General features: G+C 34.9%; 1 pseudogene; it reads right to left on the bottom strand.

Moving 5' to 3' along the window:
• Positions 1-6,687: 6,687 nt before the first annotated feature.
• On the bottom strand, positions 6,688-6,877 carry LOC114634251 (annotated as a pseudogene).
• Positions 6,878-7,227: the final 350 nt, after the last annotated feature.

Genomic DNA, 7,227 nt, shown 5'->3' on the forward strand with positions numbered 1-7,227 from the left:
TAGGAGCCATCTTGCTAGTCTGGTTGCCACAGTGCTTGGAATCCTAGACACTGTTAAATCCTGTACCTCGTGAAAGTTCTCACAAGTCTTTAACTCTTCCTTATTGGATCCATTATCACACCACTGGCTAGGTCTTCAGCTTCATGAGGGACTGCTCTATCATCAGGCCCAGGAGTCCCCAAATAAGTTGTAGACCAATCCTAGTTATTTTCCTAGTAGTCCAGAGAGGAAAGCTGCAGTTCCTCAGTAGTCACACCTTTGAATTTTCCTCACTTGAGGACAAAACAAAACTTTCCTAACTCAGGAGTGTCAGTGGAATCCTAAGATTCAAGAATTGAGAATTATTTTCTTTCTTAATTGTGTTCCAAACTCTACATAAATGCCTTGTTTGGCTATGAACTTAAGCTCTTCTGAGTTTTGAATACTTTAAAATTTTAATCTATGTCTGATTCTCATCTTTTTCTGCCATTTTAACTGTAGCTTTCTGTGTCCCCCTTTCTTTCAAATATGCCATTAAATTGATGATTAACTGTTCTTAACTTCCAAAGAAAATATTTTTTTTCCTCTAAGATATCATGTTACCTCTGGACTTAATTGTTTTTATTGTTAAGTTTCCTCATGATTTCAACAATGTTGGATCTATTTCATCTACAGAAGCATTCTTTTCTACTGAGAAGGACATTATTGTAGTTTAACATCTGTGAGGCTTAAAAGTTGGATTACTGATTTAGAGGCTTTCCAGGTTCCTTCTGCCTTCTCCCACACAGACAGTGGTCCCCATTGTAAGCTGGGTGGCAGTTGATGAAGTACCATTCTTGTAGCTACATGTTTTTGTTTGCTTTGGCAGCTCCTGACATCAGCAGCCACTGTTCAGGGTTTCCAGAAGCAGACACAGGCCTGGGTCACCAGGTTTGTTTAGGAGTCCTCCTAGATCAGCAGCTGTAGGAAAGGGGGAAGAAGCTAATTTGGTTAACAGTGAATGTGGATACCTAAGACCTTCTTTCCATAAGCCTTAACCTACTTAGAGTAAAATTGCTGCAATGATGTGATTCTTAGAGCTGTTTCCAGATCAGAATAAAGAAGCTGGGCCTCAACATTACCATGCAGATCATTTATTACGTGTAAATAACTCAGATCTGGTATCTGGAGGAGATGGCAGCTAAGAAGTCTACAGTCACTCTGAAGCTCTTTTTTTTCAGAGGAGGGATTTGGGTGGCCATCACAGCTATGGCACTAGGAGATATTGACAAAAGTAGAAAACAAAGTTAGTAAGAATATAGCTATTGAGGATGACATACTTATCAATATTGATCAAATTTGGCATCAATAAAAGCACTGTAAGTAACAAGTGCAGAGTAATCACATTGCAAGTGCTTTCCATATACTTGCTCATGTTGGCTGACTCATAGAGTTAAATATGCTTACAAATTTCAAAGCAGTATTTCAAGTGCAAGCTCTACTGCAAATGCAGATTTCTGTAAACTTCAAAGATGTGAAATTGTGAAGTGTATTTTGTTGAGTGACATTGGAATTCATTAGCAACAAAAGCATCTCCATATTATAGCATGTTAATCATGTACATTCAGCAACCCAGGGCTCAAAGTGTGGAATCCATAACGATTAGAGTACATATTTTGTGGTTAGTATAATGAAGATATTCCAAGTTTTAGTATTCATTTAAAACCATTCTTGGAGAAACTTTAGTCTTGCATGCAAATGTTAGACCAAAATGTAGATTGATAGGGCACCTATCTCAAGATGATAGGAAAATTAAGGATTATTTTAGTGATGATACTATTAGGCTTTTGTTAAATTCAACCCTTGTCCTGTAGAGATATATCCCAAAGGATTTTAAGCAAACAATACAATTTTTTTAGATTTACTTTAACTCAAAGGGATTGCAGACAACAGTTTTGGTAACTATGTGTATAGGGAAATACACATAACACAAGATGGGGTCATGTTTAAATTTATTGATGGCAACATGAGGCTTACAAAACTTTCAGAAACTTGTTCATAGTAAAGTTTAAAAATACAAAACAAGTTCTTAAATTCTAACAAGGCTTAAAACATTAATAGAAAAACTCACAAAGCATGAATATGTAGATGAATTACATGGCTGGGTAATAGGCACTATGAATTGCATTTGAGGTAACCTATTTTTAAATATATCAGGCTATAAATTAAAACGTTGGGTCAGAAACCAGCCATAATTCACTTTTTCCAGAATGAACTACAGACTTTAATAAGCAATTTATGGCAGATTGTAATTTTGATTTTATATATGTTCATGGCCTAGAAAATTATGTTATCAAGATTTCTCATGGAAATAGCATCTAATGCTGGTTAGAAGCTCATGTTAGGGTCAAGTGGTCCAGAGCCATTTGACCTATTTGACTCAGATGCACAGCTTTTAATCCAGCCATATTTCCTTTTGTAGAGTGTATCTTCCTATTCTAGGATAAAGTTTAGAAGAGAGTAATCTTGTAGAAACACACATTGCATATGTATGGACCTTTGTATATTTTTGTATGAAAATTATATTATAATTTTTTCAAGACACACCACTTTCATTTTTAAATATTTCAGTATAAACCCATCAAACATAGTAATAACCCCTCATAAATGTAGAAGAAAAGATGTAATTCCAAGAGCAGTACTCCTCTGACACATTTGGATATTTAGACTTTAAAAAAAATTGCTTACTATCTAACTATTAAGACTTGGGACATTCTGTTGTTTAGAGGAGCATTGACTTTCCTTATACTGTTCAATATGGTTTTACTTGCAAATTGTTATTTGTGTATTTGTGACCTTCTCTGGAAAACTGGAACTATAATGAAATTTGACTGAAAGAAATTCTTTGAAATATGATGCAATTCCTATTGTAATTTTGCATGTCACTCTGGATAATTGAATCATGTCCATCAAATACATTTTCTAGTTGTTTTAAATTGGGTGCAGAGGTTTCTAGGCAACAATGAGAGAAGATTTTGTTCTTTGTACTGCTAAATTCTCAATAGCATTTCGTGTTATTTCTTTTTTGTTTTTGTTTTCCGTATCACATTTTAAAATTGGATATTTACATTTCAGATGTTATCCCCTTTTCCCATTTCCTCCAGAAAGTCCCTATCCCATCCCCCTCCTCCTGCTTCTATGAGGATGTGCCCCTACCCACCCACTCACGCCCACCTTCCCACCCTCAAATTCCCCCATACTGGATGTTCAGCCTTCACAGGACCAAGGACCTCCTCTCCCACCTATGTCTGACAAGGCCATCCTCCCCTACATAGTGTTATTTCTGCATGAACCATCTGTTGATTGAGGAACACTATTATGTGGGGATCTGGTAATATCTTATAATTAAGAGAAGTTTGTTTTATACATTATATCTTTTATATCTTTTATGTGTTTTATTTTTAATAGTCAGTATTTACTTAAATTTCATTCTTCTTTCGACTTACGTTACATTTACCTTTTGTACCACATAGTTGGATGCAGTTATCACTTGCACATGTATTATTTAACTTCATGGTGTACAACTTTTCAGAAATGTCTAATTTTCAATGATTGTAATGCCTGTAGCATGGAACTTGATGTTTGATTTTTATCTGTAAATGTCTTTTATTTGCCTAATGTATTTTAAAATATTCAGTATGATAAATATGTCTAATTTTAGCTTCAGGAAGCTTATGAGCAATAATGAAAAATAGAAAGGAAGGTATTCGGGTGGCAATCTTCTCCAACATGGCTTCAGCCTCCAACTTAAGGATGCTGGGTATACAGAGACAGCCTCCTAGTTTGAACTCAGGTAAGTCTCAGTGTCCTTGGCTTTGAGGCTGGATCTCCTACACAATTACATCACCTCAGGGTAAGAGTACTGAACCACACATCACTGTCAGCATTTGAAGACAATCATTTTTTTTTTCAAGAAAATTCCCTGAGCTAGTGTCACATAATAATTACCAAGATAATAAGAGAACACAGGAAGAGTAGCCCAGATGTAGCCTGGGGAGAAGAGAGGTACATGAGGATGATGTAATCCAACAACATGGAAAGTAATCACTGTGGGTTTATAATCGGTTTGACTCAGAATAGAACATCTCTGGAGTTTGATCTGACATACAATATTTTATGATATTTAATACTTATCTACTTTATGATCATGTTCATTGATAATTAAGATAGCTTTTCAGTTTACAAAGCTGGTATTATGGTAGTAGCCTATGATACACTTAAAATAACGATATGCTTTGAACTGTTTGAGGTTTTTGCCCCTGGAATATTCACATTTTAAAATGATCCCATTACTTTATTCCTTTTTGAATATGCTATTCCTTGGTTCCTACTTGAATATCTTAAGTCTTGTGGTGTTATTTTGCTTGCGGGCCTTCTAAATATTGGAGTTCTCTAAAGTTCAGTGGTGTGTGTGTGTGTGTATGCATGTGCACGTGCGCACACACACACACACACACACACACACACACACACACACACACACACACACAGAGAGAAGAAGCCAAGGGCCAACCTTGAGTGTGATTCCTTTTCATTTCTTTTATGAGACAAGATCTCTCACGGACCTGGGATTTGCAAAGCATGCTGACTGACTGGCCATCAAACACCAGAGAGTCACAAGCCTCTTCCTCCCCAGCCCTAGGATTACAAGAGCACAGAACCTGCCATTTTCTTTATTTCGTTTTGTTTTTTAATATGTATTTTGGATATTGAAGCCATGTCTTCCTGCTTATAAGAAAAACACTTTACTATTTGAGGTATCTTTCTAGCTCCTAATGTTTGTTGCTTCATTTTCATTTCTACTTGCCACCCTCTTAATTGAATTCACCATTTGGGGCGATTTTAGGTTGCCATAGCAACTGAATGGAAGCTAGAGTTTTCGTATGTATCCCTATACCCACACTGGTTTAGCTTCTCTCATTACCAATAACTTCTTATCACGAATATCCCTTGCCAGAGTGATGTATTTGTCACAACTAATGAATGTCTACTGATATTTTATGAAACAAAGTCTAAAAGACTTTAGAATTTACATCAGAGCTCACCATTGGTGTATACAGTGCCATATAGAATAGTTTCACAGCCCTAAACATCTTTGTACTACTACTTATCATTCTTGCTTAACCACCTATATTCTGCCTAATATTTTAATCTTTTCCTTTTCTAGAATGTCAGGATTACCTCATCCTACTAAGTACTGACATTGCAGGAATATCAGTCAACACATATCTACATATGTCCTTTTTGGACTGACTTCTAGCTAATTGAAATTTAAATTTCCTCCATATTTTTCTGGCTTTGTAGATAATTTCTTTTTAGTGATGAATAATAAACCACTGACTGTATGCATTATAGACAATCTGTTCACCTACTAACAGACATCTTAGTTGCTTTAAATGTTGGCAATTGTAAATAAACCTGATATAAACAATGTTGTGAAAATCTCCCTTAGTTTTCCGTCTCTTTGGATAAATATAAAGGACAGAATGTGGTGATTGTGAAAGAAAATGATTAATTTCCTCAGAAAGTTCTAAACTGTCTTCTAACAGTCATTTATGCCATCAGTGAATGGAAATTCTTGTTCCTCCACATTTTCCTCGGAATTTTTCAAAGTAAGTGTTCTGGTTTGAGTGCAGTCTAATAGGCCTGTAATAGCATCTCCTTATTTTATTTTTCTTGTCTCCCATGACATATGAAGAGCGTGTATTTGCTCACTTTCCCCCTTTGTACCTTATTTGGGGAGATATCTCTTAAGTGTTTGGCCCATTTGTAATCAAGCTGTAGGTTTCCATACTGTTTGTTAAATTTTAAGTCATTTGCAAATTTTTTGTAATAATCCTTTATGTAGTTCCTTTTATAAACATTTCAACTAATCCGTGACTTATGTTTTTATTCTCTCAATGTTTTTCAGAACGGAAATTTTGAACAAAATATTGACAAAGGTGAAAACATGACACAGTGGAATCAAGATAGTCTTTTGAACAAACAGAGCTCAGACAGCTGGATATCTACAAATTAAGGAATAAATTTAGAAATCAGCTTTATGCAATCATAAACATTAAATAATAATGGGTCATACACATGAAAAAATGCAAAACTAAAAGGCATAGAAGATAGCAAAGAAGACAACTACAATGACTTTGAATGGTGAGTGATGAGTGATATTGAACTCAATACTAAAAACATTCTCTATGAGAGAAAAAATGTTAATTTTGATTTTATTAAAATCTACATCCTTTTTCATTCTATATTTTTGTTGGACCGTATCATCTACATTCATATTTAACTCTCACTTTTATATCTGACATATAAACATTTCTTCTGCAGAGTTCCCTCCTGATCATAGATTCTTTCTTCTTAATATTCATGCATATTTATCTTTGGTGGCTCTATAGTTAAGCCAAGAATAGTTTGCACACAGCCAAAATATTTGTCTTCCTTTATTCAAGATCATCTATATTTAGGATCCACCAAGAAGACTCAGTGGGTAGGAACCCTTGCGCAAAACCAGTGGTCTTAAATTGAAACTGAAAACCCTAGTAAAGGTAGAAGGATAGAACTGATCTCACAAAGTTGTATTCTAACATTCCCATGCATAGACTCATCATGCATGTACATGAAGAATAGTAATAACTAAAATCTAGAACTTAAAAAAAAATCTTTATTTTTTCCATTCAGACTGCATTCCCTTCTTTTCCCTCTTCAAAAGGAAGCTGCAGTTACAGACAATCAACGCCAAGAGTGAAATTCATATTAAGGTGGAAATGCTGTGTTTCTTCCCCATGGTCTCTGGTACTCTACACAACCAGAGAACTTTCCCTGATGACAAACTATATCTGATCTCTGAAAGTATAGTCTTTATGTGATCTGTATTTTTGTTTCTTATATTGATGAATTTTTAAAATCAGTACTCATTTCATGCTTAGGTCAGAAAGTAATATGTCATTAAGGCATCTTTCTTTTCCTTTTAATCAACAATCAGGTACCATTTATATAAGTTATTATCACCTCATTCTTGATTTTCAAGAAATCAGTCCTTTCCATATTCATCAATAATTAGTTTCTCCCTAATCTTCTTAAAATCAACAAAACTAAAGAGTTGTGTTAGTTTTCTCCTCTTCCCTCAGAAATTTGCTTTATAAATATCCTCAACTTAATACACCTCATGTATGTATCATATCATGCTGCTTATTTTGTTTTAATTTGCTT

This window comes from Grammomys surdaster, unplaced genomic scaffold, assembly GCF_004785775.1.
Source record: "Grammomys surdaster isolate TR1022 unplaced genomic scaffold, NIH_TR_1.0 98, whole genome shotgun sequence".
In the NCBI taxonomy this organism is placed as follows: domain Eukaryota; kingdom Metazoa; phylum Chordata; class Mammalia; order Rodentia; family Muridae; genus Grammomys; species Grammomys surdaster.